This window comes from Malaclemys terrapin, chromosome 24, assembly GCF_027887155.1.
Source record: "Malaclemys terrapin pileata isolate rMalTer1 chromosome 24, rMalTer1.hap1, whole genome shotgun sequence".
NCBI classification, from domain to species: Eukaryota; Metazoa; Chordata; order Testudines; family Emydidae; genus Malaclemys; species Malaclemys terrapin.
Genome location: NC_071528.1, coordinates 14,027,655 through 14,041,140, shown reverse-complemented (window position 1 = coordinate 14,041,140; position 13,486 = coordinate 14,027,655). Strand labels below are relative to the sequence as shown.

Below are 13,486 nucleotides of genomic sequence, written 5' to 3'. Positions count from 1 at the left end.
CGGCCCGGGGCCCGGCCCCGCCTCACCCTCCGCGGGGCGCGGGGCACCGAGGGGGCGGAGGAGGGGAGCCCGCCGCCGCGGCCGCCTCAGACACCAACCTCCGCCGCGCAACCCAACCTGCTGCCGAGCCCCAGCCGGGGACGGGGGGGAGCCCCCACGGCGTGACGGACGGCACGGGAGGGCCAATCGGCGTCCAGCACCCCACTAAGGAAGGCGGGGCCCAGCACAGCCGCCGGGTTAGGCTGCCACCTTCTTAGCGGGGCCTCCAAGTAACGGGGAGCAAGAGAGGAGGGGCCGGTAGGCGGGCCAGGGAGTGACAAGGGAACGAGCCAATCCGAGCAGAAGGAGCCAAAAGAAGGCGGGGCATTCAAATGAAGTTCATCAATATTGATAAGCAATGTGGTCCGGGGAGGAGGGGGGGGATGTGATAATTGCACTGGGGTTTTTGCTGGGGTTTTATTTACATTTATTTAAATGAGCCACTGTGTGAGCCCTGTTGTTTCATTCATTGTTAAGTGTGCATGCAGTGAACATCTGGCTTGAGTGTGAAGCAGGCGCCTCCCACACATCTGGGTTTATTAATCACTGGGATCATTGGTGTCTTATTCGCTCCACTAGCCCTCCCTGGGGGGCCCCAGCCTCTGCAAACCAGGGCCAAGGGCTCTCAAACAGGCCCCCCAGCACTGCCCAAATCCACATCACTGCGTCTGCACTGGGGCTTTGGCCGGTATAGAAATGCCCCTCGCCCACCCAGCCACCCCAAACTGGCCTTATCACTCTAGGCGCAGCCCTGGCCCAAAGCACGCTGCCTCGTTAACCACGAGCAAGGCGATCAGAACTGAGCTGTCTTTAGGATGACCAGATGTCCTGATTTTATAGGGACAGTCCTGATATTTGGGGCTTTTTTTTACATGGGCTCCTATTACTCCCCACCCCCCCGTCCTGATTTTTCACACTTGCTATCTGGTCACCCTAGCTGTATTAGACTAGAAATAAATCAATTGGGCCATTAAAAAAATATCCAGCCATGAAAACAAAATCTACATTCACCTTTATTCCATTGTCCATCTTCCATGCTATCTGTGTTCCCAAATCCTTTCCAGAGTGAAGCAATGCAGGTAGAGCGCTAATGAATGACAGCAGAGGGAAAAGAGGTAGCAAGAGCTTGAGAAAGAGAGGGCACACATGCCATCTGAGCTTTGGAGTCAGATGGAGAGTAAATGAGGTGGAGGTACCCCAAATCTATCCCAGATGTCAGAAGCTGCAGAGGAGGAGGCCCTTGCACCTGTAGTGATAAGTTTGTGCCAAAGGAATGCAGGTGTGTTAGTCCATGAACCAATCTTCTCCTTGTGGTGCCTGTTCAGGAGAAAACCATCGAGCCCTTGACAAGAGTACAGATTAGAAAGCTTAGGTTAGTGTAGTGCAGCCCCTTGCTCTCTAGCGTGCTCATTGGTGCCTCTAGTGGTCCCTTTGCTGAAAACAGAGCTCATTTAGAAAGCCTGCGTTGAACATTTCATTGTGTCCCGGATGGGCACAAAGGGTTTGCAGTCTGGGGTGCTGGCCCTACGCACAGGGGTGAATTTCATCTTCAATAAATAACTGATTTTGAAGTTTACTAATTTATTTTTTGGTCCCAATGCTGTGGATGGCAGACTCCTGCCCCATGACATTTCCCAGCACAAGAAACCCCCTACAGACCCCCCCACACACACTGGTTCCTGGAGTGACCAATAAAGCACTGCCACTAAAATCCTTGGCACGAGCATTGCTGTACTTTTCAGTTGAGGTTCTCCACGTGCTCCTTGAAGGTGGATAAATATAACCCCACTCCACAGACTGGGAAAACCAAGACAGAGAGCTGAGGTGACACTGCCAACCTCACACCTAAAGTCAGCAGCAGAGTGGGGAACAATGACTTTCCTAATTCCCAGCCCCCTGCTCTAACCACTAGACTCAGCAGACTCCCAAAGGAGGTGCCCGGAAGGTGACATTTCAAAGCCACCTGGCAAATGCTCATGGTCCATGCAACTAGATGACAGGCGCTCGTGCTGCTATAAAGCGTCTCCGGAGACCAGAAAACCAAACCCTTTTGCATCCCATCCTTCTGGCTGCAACTTTGTTTGTAACTGTCTTATTTCCTCTCCAACAGCAAGATGCCCGGGCTCGGTCTTGCAGCTTCTGTACCTTTCTGTGAATCCACTCATCTCATCAGCTCATGAGGCCCTCTCAGAGGCAGGCAGCAGGATACAGCAAGAGTTCAGGGTTCTGTGGAGCATTTTGGATATTTCACTTCTTTGTGCTTTTAAATATCAGCAACGGCTGGTGTGAAATTTACCAGCATTTCACCCACACATAGCCCCATCGTGGCTGGTGAGGAAAGGGACCGTCCCACACATGTGCCAATAAAACCTTTATTCCTCCTCCACCCTTCCCTAGTCTAGCTCTCTAGCTAGGCGAAGGGGGATGTTATTGACAGCAGTCAGAGAGCTGGTGGAAAATGCCCATTTTACAGCCCCAGAGAGGCTGAAGCCCTCTCATACTCCACTGAACAAGCATAGCAGGGCAAAGCTTCCCCACACACACAGCCCCACAGACACAGACAAACCACCAAGGTGCCTTATCCTAACCCAGGCAGGACACTCATTACGGGGGCCAGGGGAAACAAAGCTCAGTTTAGAGCAGCTTCTGAGGGTGCTCTAACTTACGCCCAGGGTCAGGTAGGCTCCTGCACAGACCTGGTATACAAGGAGCACAAATGTGGCTTAAAGCCTCCTTGCCCCCCACCCACGGAATTGAGAATCAGGCCCTGGGTTCTTATTTAGACCTCTGCTTACTTTCTCCGTTGGGCCTGACCCTTTGGTCATGGACACAGGTGGCCCCGCAGCGGCTTCAGGGAAACAGATCTTGTTTCGGGTAAGAGAGGGAGGATCTGGCCCTGTGAATCAGACCGGTGGCTGGGAGGATCTCTCAGCTGCCTGCCTTCTCTGGTGCAGGAAGTCATGCTCCCTGGGGCTCCCAGGCTGGAGAATGAATCAAGGCTTTATCTAACATCCCACCATCCCCCGCGGGGCCAGTCATGACCGGGTGAGGGCAACGGAGGCACTGCAGTTCCAGAATCACTAGGTGGGTGGTGTCCTTCCTTTGTCTCCCTGACTCACGGGTCACATTTGGACCTAGGATTGGGGAGGGCTGAGTGCTAGGGAGCACAGGGATTCCCGCCCTGGAACCTCTATGGGGAGAGGGGGAGATCAAGCAGTGGTCTCATGAGAGGCTGTCTGCCCCTAGAGAGCATGTCCTGGGAGGTGGGAAGCCAGCTACACACAGAGAGAGAGAAATCTGAATGGGTTAGGGCTGATCCCAGCCCAGAGCAGTCTGGTGGTTGCAGCAAAAGGCACTGGGAGGTAGGACTCCTGGTTTCTATGCCCAGCTCTGGATGGGAAGGGTGGTCTGGTGGTTGCAGCAGGCAACTGGGATCTTGGCCTCCTGGGGTCTCTTCCCAACTCTGTCACTGTCTTGCTGGGTGACCTAGAGCACCTCACTTCACTCCCCCGTGACTCAGTTTCCCCTTCTGAGGAGCAGGCCTGATACAGCGAGTTACCCAGCTCGTTCCCAGGGGCATGGTGAGACTTTGTGTAAATGCTCTCATAGCCCTTTGAGATCCCCGCCGACAGCATCGCTCTTGTTCTCCTTGGGCTGCGGAGGAGGAGCGGCTCCTGGGACAGGCTGTCCATTCACCCGTCAGTTAGTCACAGGAGGCTCTGTGAATCCCAGACAGGGACCATTAATCAACCGTCGGGAGACGACTGCAGCCCTGAGCCCACTGTGACTGATCCAGAAAGCAGACAATCATCGCAGAGGAGGAGACGGCATCCCTCGGGCACGTCCATCCGCCGGCCTGGGGACTCGCTGCCTGCAGCCCAATTCTGGCCCTACTCAGGCTCCTCTGGGCTACTCCCACGGTGCCCAGGGCAGAACATCACCCCAGGCCACACTCCTGGTGCAAAGGGTTCTTCCCACTGGTTTGGGGCTAGCAGAGCAGCCCAAAGCCACCCCCATCTCCTGGTGGAGCAGCATGCCCAGGCCGTGAGAGACACCCATGTTGGGCGTGTGATTGGGCCACACTGCATTCCAGGAGAGCAGCCCCAGAGCTCAGAGGGTGTAAGGGCGAGGTGATGCCCCCTGTCGTCCCAGCCTGGTTTGCACCTTCTGCAAAATGGGGCCCAGAATCCAGCCCTGGGTTCTGGAAGAGCCACCTGGGGCAGGGGCAAAGGGGCTGGATCAGTGCGGCCCACCTCACGCTTCGCCAGCCTCCAATGCTTGGCTAGAGGGAGGCAACCAGATGTCCTGATTTTATAGGGACAGTCCCGATATTTGGGGCTTTTTCTTATATAGATGCCAATTACCCTCCACCCCCATCCCGATTTTTCACACTTGCTGTCTGGTCACCCTACCCGCGGAGCAGGAGAAGGTGAATGGGGACAGAGCAGCTGTTTCCCCCAGCCACGCGGCTGCAGCCTCCTCTTTTGTCTTCCTCCGAGGAGTCGCTGGAGAGGGAGGTTAACACAGGTGGCCAAGGGGCATGGCAGGGGCTGCCAGCAGGCAGGGGGTATTGCAGGGAGCAGCTGCCATCACTGGAGTCCCCATTTCTGTTGCTAACAAGCTATTCTGCTACAGTGCAGAACACAACTCCGGGCCCCTGTGTCAAAGTGCCGCCCTGCCCGGAGCAGGCATCCCCACGCGCTGCGGACGGCAACAGCCGTGCTTCACAACTCGCTGCTTAGAACAAAACTGGGCCAGACACTGAACCAGTCCCCCAAGCTGGTGTCAATCAGCAGAGACGGACTTCCACCGAGTTACACGGACTGACACCAGCTGAGGATCTGCCCGCCGGTGTGAACAGAGCCAGCCAAACCAAGGGCCTGATCCTACGAACATTGTGGCCAGCTGCAGTTCATAGTGCCAGGAGTAATTGCAGTAGCAGTCCCATTAGTTAACATGTGTTTGCAGGATTGGGCTGGGAGACAGATTTTTTTTTTCTTAACCCCAGCTGTAATCCAGTTTGGCTCCATCTGTACTGGCCAAACGGTGTTATAATCTGCTTCGGCCACAAATGAGTTTAAATCATCCTTCACAGCCGTTGCTAAACCCAAGGCCAGATGCCGCTCCCAGCTTTGCAGGATATTGGATTGGACTGAGAAGGGCTAACAGACGTGGCATCATCTCACCAGGGCACGAGGGAAATGAACGAGAACCAGTAGGTGAAATGACCAGGCCAATTTTATTCTTCCAGCCCGAGAGCATTGGAGCCTAATCAACAGAAAAGTCAATTAGATTTGTAACAAGAGCCCTTTCGCTATACTCTTCCCCTGACCGTAATTTAATATTATTCCTGTGTAGCAAACGAGGAGTCAATAGATTTGCAACAAAACCACCCCACCCTGTAAAAATGTAAATAATTCAAGCCCCACATCCAGCAGAGTGCTTCAATATTTGCTTCACTTCAACATCCCTGGATGATCTATGTGCTTAAAATTAAGCAGGTGCTTAAACACTGTGCTGGATCAGGGCTTAAAGGCTGGATTTCCAACTCTGAACCCCTAGAATCCTTAGGGGTTCCCAGCTAAGCTCTTCTGGACAGCATGCATGTTACTCCTGACGAGCTGGTATTTTCAAAAGTGCCTAAGTGATTTAGGAGCCAGGCTTTTTGGTAAACCTCAGCCTAATTCTGTGTAGGAAAAGGAAGATAAATAAACTTGGGGATTTGTCTCCTTGCTTGCTGCGTCCGGTCTCTGGAGTCCCCCACCTGCCTGCTTGGTAAAGCGTGCCCATGCCATCTGCCAGTGGAGGCCAGATTAGCTTTGCTTGGAGGGAGGGGCAGCCTCCATCAACCAGATCTATTGCTTTCTATTATTCATAGTCGCTCTCCCGTTAGGAAATGAATTCAGCACCACCCAGGGAAAGTGGCCATCCCCTCGCTTCGAACATGCCGCTATTCCAGTCCCAGCTGTGCTTCGTTATTCTGCTCTAAGCTGTAGGTGAATTAACCCACCAACAAAACTACGACTAGTTCTCAGCCAAAATAAACTACAGTACGTTAAGACGGAGAGCACCTGTCAGCTACTGAAGGATAAAAACACCAGAGGGATGTTATCATTGTCCTAAAAGCAAGCATTATAAACCCAGGAAATTCAGCGTGAAGGCTGCACTGAAAAGCAATCCAAACACATTAAGATACGGAAATGCCCAGCAAAGCACCTGAACCAACCGCAGCAATGCCATGCAAGCACCACACAATTATGATGAAGGCATGTGGGCCCCAATTCAATTAAAGCCATATTAGCTTTCACTCCATATTTTCCCCCTTGTGATGTCACTATGGGGCAGAGTTAAGGTTGTTTATTCAGTAAGGAGGGGGAACAAAAGGCAGAGGTATTCCCTTTGTGTATTCCCATTAAGTAGGAGGGAGGAAGGGAGGGAGAAAGAAGGGTCCATGCACAATTTCTCCCCAAATCCATTTCCCCCCGTGCCAACTCGGTTCTTTTGTACGTGTCAGAAGGCCAAATACTGATTTGCAAAGGTGCTGAGCGCCTGCTACTCTTGCTAACTACACTGGGAGCAGAGATTGCTCAGCATGTCTGAAAATTCAGGCTGTCAGCTACCCCGGGAACGGCATCTCTGGGCCCTCCTGGCATTGCCAGGGCAGCCTCTGATAGAGCCGCCCCCTGGCTTCAGGTGGAATCACACAATTCTTCCCTTCTCGGACCAGCCCCTGGGTTGGCCTTCGCCTGGGATTAACTCAGCAGGCCTGACCTATGCTCAGACCCTGCCGCTCTGCTCCCTCCAGGAGCAATGTCAGTGATTAACTGGTGCTGGAACGAGGGATGCCGGGGGGGGGGGGGGGGGGGGGGGGGGGGGGGGGGGGCGGAGGGGGGCTGCCACTCCCCCTGGCTTGAAGTGGTTTCCATCACATGCAGTGTTTACAGTTTCATTCAATGGCTCTTAGCCTCCCCCTCCCCCCCCATACAAGTTGTTCCAGCCCCCCTGGGTTGACACAGTGACCAGACGCCCTCCTAAAGCGAAGGATTTCCAAGAATGCAGATGTTAAAGCAATACAGCAACCAGCCCACGTCTCAAACTGTTCCCTAAGGCTTCCCGTACCCTGCCTCTGGGAAGGCCCCACTTCTTTAGACTCCCCCGGCAGTGTCTCTCCCTCTCCTGAGACAGCTTGTGACAAGTGACCCCAGGTGTGTTCAATGAGCACTTACGGGGCTTGCCAAAGCTCTGCTTTATTCTGTCTGGGTTCCTTCCCCCCAGCTGAGCGTAACAACCAGAGGGTCACAGAGCCCTGCCCAGATGCTCGGGCTGGGAAGCTCAGCCCTTAAAGGCCCAGCCCTCCAACATAACAACCCCTGAGAAGTGCTTTTTAACTCTTCCTTGTTCTTTTGCTCTCCAGGCTCCTAGCTTTGGCAAAAACAAAGCTTGCAACTTCTCAGTGACAAGTTCCTTGACGCAGACAGTCTTTCAAGTGTGTGCCAAGGCGCCCGCATCTAGATCTGCTGTGATGCTCCTTCCAGAACTTGCTGAAATTGGATCAATACAGTCATACAGGAAATGCTAATTACCCACCATCATTATACAGTAGCTGTACCTCACTGCCCAGAGCCCAGACCCTCAAAGGTTTTGCTGCGCCTAACTGCCATGGATTTCAATGGATCCTTTGAGTATCTGTGCCTGGGTCCCTTACCATAATCTTGCCATTGTTACAGATCAGTATTCATAAATAAACACACAGCAGCTTCTCATCCATCACTGGGCCATCAAAGCCTCTTTCAGGCAACATTTCAGCCAGGAGGAGTGGCACTGATTTTTAAGCAGGACTGCAAAAATCCAGCAGCCAGTTGGATAAGGAGTCATGTGATCCGTGAGAACGCGCCCAGAGCTGGTCTGGCCAATGATGGCTGAGGCTGTAGGATTTTAGGAGCGCTGCGGTGAGTGGTGGGGAAGTAAGAACTGGTACTTTGCAGTTTGCAGATGGGGAAAAGAGACCCAGACAGGTTACATGGTTAGGCTGGGCTCCAATGCAAGATTTCTCCCCCATGGGTCACAACCCAAAATTGAGTCAAAGGGAGGCTCTGCGGGAGGGGGGGGGCACTGCAGTGGCAGGGGGCCAGATGGACCAAAGATGAGTGAGTGGTGCTGTGGCCCCATGCGCCAGGTTGAAACGCCGCTCACACAAATTGGGCCCGCCCCCCAAGCAGCGCTGGGACCCCAGACGCTGCACCACCCCGAAGCAGGGAGCTGAGCCAAGCCAGCCCTACAGGACAGCAGTGGCAGGAGCAGTGGCTATGGTATACATGGTGTACTTTTTCCATACTTAGTATGTTAATGTGTCTGCTATGTCGTGAGCAAGAAATACTTAGTGAGCCTGATGCTTTCTGCACTGAAGCTATTTACTGGGTCACGGCAGGGCAGGCCATCCTGGTTAACAAAGGAGTCCCGAGTCTTGCATGCATCAGGTCTAGACCTGCTGTAGCAACGCAAAGCCTGGCTGGGCTCTAATCTCCATTCAGATTTATTGTGTGACCTTGTGTGAGTCAGGTAACCGTGCCCGTTAACCTCCCAGGCCAGGCAGAAGCAATGTTTTCATAGTGCAAGGACAGTGAAATCTACCAGTGCTTGCTAAACATCTGTCAGGATCTAACTGGCTCTACACGTGATTCCCACCAGCTGTCACTTTTGTTCATACTTTATATGAAAGGTCCACAGTTCATAAAGGGTTAACAAACGGTTAATAGAGGTTTTAATCTGTGCCAATAGCTCATTATAAACTCCAACCGTAGCTTATAACCACCTTCTACTGATGTGCTTATTACTACCTGTGACACACACTGCTCATGTTTGTAACACGCTTATAACGTCCCAATAATCATTAACCCTTTCTAAACTATTCCTAAATGGAACCTTCATCTAATGGGTGCTCTAAGTTTTTCTTCTTGCAGCCGGATGGCTCCCACAAAGGCTGAAATTCTTTTCCTACCTTAAAAAACACCAAAGTGATCACTTCCCACATCATATCTTCACAACTGATCAGCATAAACAGAGGCCAGACACATTGGCCCTGGAAAATGGCTTTGAGAGGGTTAATCTTTTGGATGCAAGGTGTTAAACACTGGCATCCCAGAGTCCGCTGTATTTATTTGCCTTTGCCCAGATGCCCTTCTGGGTCTGTATTGCTGCTGCTTTCCCTCCCAATCATTCGCAAAGAGGAAAATATAAACCCCGCCAAAGGCCCGAAGCACCGAAAAGAAAAGTGAATTCTCCTTCCTGACCTGCCCAGGGTCAGCGCGCTGCCGGGACCTGGCTCTCCTGACGTACCTGCAACTCAGAGCTAAGATCCGCCGTGTGGATCTGAAAGGAGAACTGGCGATTCAGCCCTCACAAGGCAGCAGTGGATCAGTCCAGGCTCCATGCCCACATCAGACGTGAAGGGCAAAGGTCCCTCCACTGGCTGACGTTTGGCATCTGGGAGGGACACTACTAAGGGGAAGGGAGACAGCAGACTCGACTGGCAGAGCTAAGAGGGAAAAATTCTTGCCGTCTCCCCGTGCAGTTTGAAATTAGCTTTATGCATAATGCACAAACTCCTCTTTCATCATCTCGCTGCAGCACGGACTCCCAGAACCACTGTCTTCAGCCGAATGTGTCACTTTGATGTCGAAGGGGAGGGGGGGAATGCAAGGAACTTTGTTATTTTATTTCAGCTTCTCGTTTTGCTTCAATCGTGTGACATAAATGAAAGGAGCACTGGGTGGGCGGGGGTTTGCAAAAGTGGAAAGACGGAGGAGGAGACTAGGGCAATGAGACAGCTGGGAGGATGGGAAAAGGGAAGGGTGTGGTGGCCAGTGGGGACTAAGTCAGTGGTTATTTCAAAAGACTGAAAGCAAAATAATTGCGCCTGAAACTGACAGAGGCAGCGGGCTTGCAGTGGTGTTGGTTCCAGGATGTTAGAGACAAGGTGGGGGAGGGAGTATCGTTCATGGACCCAACGCCTGTTGGCGAAAGAGACAAGCTTTTGCGCTCCACAGAGCTCTTCTTCGGGTCCCCAAAGGCCGCCGGCGCAGCTATAAACCTGTAAACACTGGGCAGGCACCCAAGGCCGGATTTTCAAGAGTTTGGTGTGTTGGGTGCTGCGTGCTTGGAAATCTGATCCGTATTTGGGTGCCTAAATAAACTCACAAGACATCGCCACCTGCCTCCCATCGGCCCATGACGCCAGCCTGCATGTTTAATTTTCCAACAAGCACTTTTGGCCTTTCACCCATGCCTCCCCACACGTGTGGGACGAGCTGCCTGTAGAAATCTGCCAAGCCCCCTCCTGCTCCTCCCCCCAACTCTCCTCTGCTGCGATGCTACGAGGAAACGGACAATGGTTAGGCCTCTGGTGAGCAGAGTGTTGCCCATCAGCTGACCAGGATTGTCTCATTGGGGTCAGTGAACTTGATCTCCTTGGTCTGTGGGGCTAAGTATTGCAGTGTAGACGTTCAGGCTTGGGCTGGGTTCTGAAATCCCACAAGAGGGTGTGACGTACCCAGGTAGAATCCAGACTAATGAGGAGCTGTGTCACTCCTGCCCTCTAACCTGGGGGGCCACTGACAGTGCTTTGCTGAGGTGGCCTCCTGCCTGGGCTGCTCTCAAACACCCTCCAGCATGCAAGTCACTCCCAGCTATGTCTGCACGTGAGCTGCAGCCAGCCAACCTGGGCTCTTACCAGCCTGGGTTATACTGAAGCGTGACCGCAACGTACTCCCAGTCATATCTGGTACTGCCCAGCCCTCTCCTGGACAGTGCAAGTTTATATAAAACCTGTTATTTCTTTAATAGAAATAACTTGCACGTAACTTGCCATCCCACCTGGAGTTTCCCAGGCTCTTCCATTGAAACTCACTGGATTAGATACATCAGTGGCACACGCTTATTAACTACTAAGAGAGAGATTTTACGTGAGTACAAGTCATGAGGCATACAAGTCAGAACTGGTTACAAAAACCTAAAGTTAAAACACTCCTGGGTGCCTAACTTAACACACTATGTTAAATTCAAAGCCAAGTTTTCTCACCACATGCTCTCAGTGGTCTGACTTCTTAGGTCAGAATCCTTGCCCCATTCCAACGCTGCTTCTTTTGCCTTCAGGTGCTGTGACTGCAGTGGGCAGAGAGAGGGAGCGGTGCCTTGAAGTGTTTACCCCTCCTTTTTAGAGTTTCAGTCCACCTTTTGAAAACCGTTTCCAGCTGGCTCCAGGAGACAAAAGGACTATGGGGAAGGATGGTCCCTGCTGCTTTGTTCTCAGCTGTTCGAGTTTCCTTTGTCTCCCCTTCCTGCTTGATGACTCTGCTCACATTGCTTGATTGGAGCCAGACCTGTTTGCCAACCTCAGTCTGGAAGGTGAGTTATTAACACCATGCAGTGGCATCTTATAACTTCCCAGGCAAGGTTGTCACACACGTTCTATCAGGACACTAATGACCAGCCAAATAGGATTTTTAAAATGATCCCTCACAAGATGTGGACAGAGGGATATCTTCTGTCCAGGCCAAACCCTAATGTCTACACTGCAACCTTTATTCCCACAGCCTGGCCCCATGAGCTTGAGTCAACTGACCTGGGCTCTGAAACTCAATGCCATGGGTTTTTTATTGCAGTGCAGGTGTATCTTTAGTACTCCTCTGTCTGTCTGTCGGTCTCCACCTTCTGTCACTTGTCTTATACCTACATTGAAAACTCTCTGGGGCAGGGACCATTTTTGGTTCTGTGTTTGTACTGCGCCTGGCACAGCAGGGTCCTCTTCCATGACTGGGGCTTGTAGGTGCTACCATAATACAAATAATAAATGGACGCTGAGCTCTTTTGAAGATCTGGCCCTGGCTGTGGGTGCTGAGTCCTTGGAAACCTGGCCCTAGAACTGATCCGTTTGGCCTTGGGGCGGTCACTACAATGCTCTGTGCCTCAGTTTCCCCATTCAAAAGCATTGTCTGTTCCATATGAAGCCAGGACCCGGTTCAGCCTAGAGGGATGGGGAGCACAGGACCTAGTTCCTCCTTCCCTACACCCACTCTGTCATGTTGTAAATGAGTGCAGGGGGGAGAGATGGAGAATCAGGGCCTCTGTCATTGCCATATGCAGCCAGACCCTACACAACCTATAGGAGCCATGACCATGACCCTATGGAATTTTCATCCCTGAAAGGGAAGGGGCCAGTGGGTCTTGGAAATCCAATCCTGCTCTCCCCGGGGCTGCCAGTTCCAAGGCCCAGTCTAGACACGTGGTCCATCGGGAAGCCCCAAGTCCCACTCCACACAGCCAGCCTGGCTCATTAAATGCTTCACAGGTGTGGCCAGCTGGCTAGAGGCAGCCGAGGCCCATGCAGCAGTCCCAGCACGGGGACATCTCCCCAGCCAGCTTGGCTCTGGCGTTGCACCTTCTGCTTTGCACCTGAGCAGGCCTGGCACCTGGGCATGGCGGGAACCTGCCTGAGAAACCAAGGCGCTCCACGCTGGGGATGTTGGATGATACAGGGCTGAGGCCAGGGTGCAATAAACAGCCAGGGGGGAATAGCAAAGATCTGAGAGCCAAAGGAAAAAGCCAAGAGAGAGCGGAGGAGGGAGATGCCCCTGGAGCTGGCAGCGGCAGGGCTGTGTTAACATGCTGGGTTGGGTGCAGGGGCACTGCAGCCCCCTGCCGGATGCTGTGCCAGCCTGGCTCACGCAGGTGTGTCTGCAAAACCCTCTAGTGGGTGACAGCCCTAGCTTGCTGCCCTAAGAGACTCTCCGTTAGCTTGGGCAGAGGGGGGTTTTCTGGAGCAGAAGGTCATAGGTTCCAGCCCTGCTCAGGATTAGCTGGTGTCTGTATGTACACAGTGCAGGGAATTGCTATTCCTGGGAGAATACCACGCCTCCAGGCTGGGCTTGGCAAGGGCAACTGTACAGCCAGCAGGGATCCGGTGCCCCCTCGCTGGGAGCCGCTGTCTCCATTCCCTGCTGGCAGATATTGCAGCAGCCAAAGGGAAGGCGGAGCGGGGGGTGGGAGTGGACAGGGCTCCCTCTTGCCATGAGGTCAGCACGCGCCTGCCCTCGGGGATGGTGGGAAGCATCCATCCTATGGCTATCACACACCCTGCATTATAGCGTCTCCATTGCAGGGGACGTGTGCTCCCAGCACCAGAGCTGGGGAGATCGGACCCTTTCACAGCAGATCCCCTGCCCTCTCCCCTGCATATACCGAGTCTTCAAGGGGCCCAGCAGACACTGCCGGCCAGCTGGAGTTCACTGGGGTTTTGCATCCAACAGTGGGGAAAATACACCCCCCCCTCACTGAAACCCCTGCTGTCTCCACACAGCCCCCCCCTGCAGACAGAGAACCCTGCCCCTGGCATCTGGCAGACTCTCTGTAGGGCTAGTACTGTCCCTTCCCTGACAAGAGCCTGGCTCCT

At 53.1% G+C, this 13,486-nt stretch overlaps 1 protein-coding gene across 8 annotated transcripts in view; it reads right to left on the bottom strand.

The window, feature by feature from the left end:
- GNG7 (G protein subunit gamma 7) overlaps positions 1 to 9,399 on the bottom strand; it is a 137,222-nt gene extending 127,823 nt beyond the window's left edge. For 5 of the 8 annotated variants that reach the window (XM_054013507.1, XM_054013502.1, XM_054013504.1 and 2 more), the window contains exon 1: positions 27 to 107. The gene's annotated coding sequence lies outside the window, so the exon portion shown is untranslated. Of the gene's footprint in view, positions 1 to 26; positions 209 to 9,375 lie in introns of those variants that run through there. The other 3 variants (XM_054013505.1, XM_054013510.1, XM_054013503.1) reach the window with 3 other exon arrangements.
- Positions 9,400 to 13,486: the final 4,087 nt, after the last annotated feature.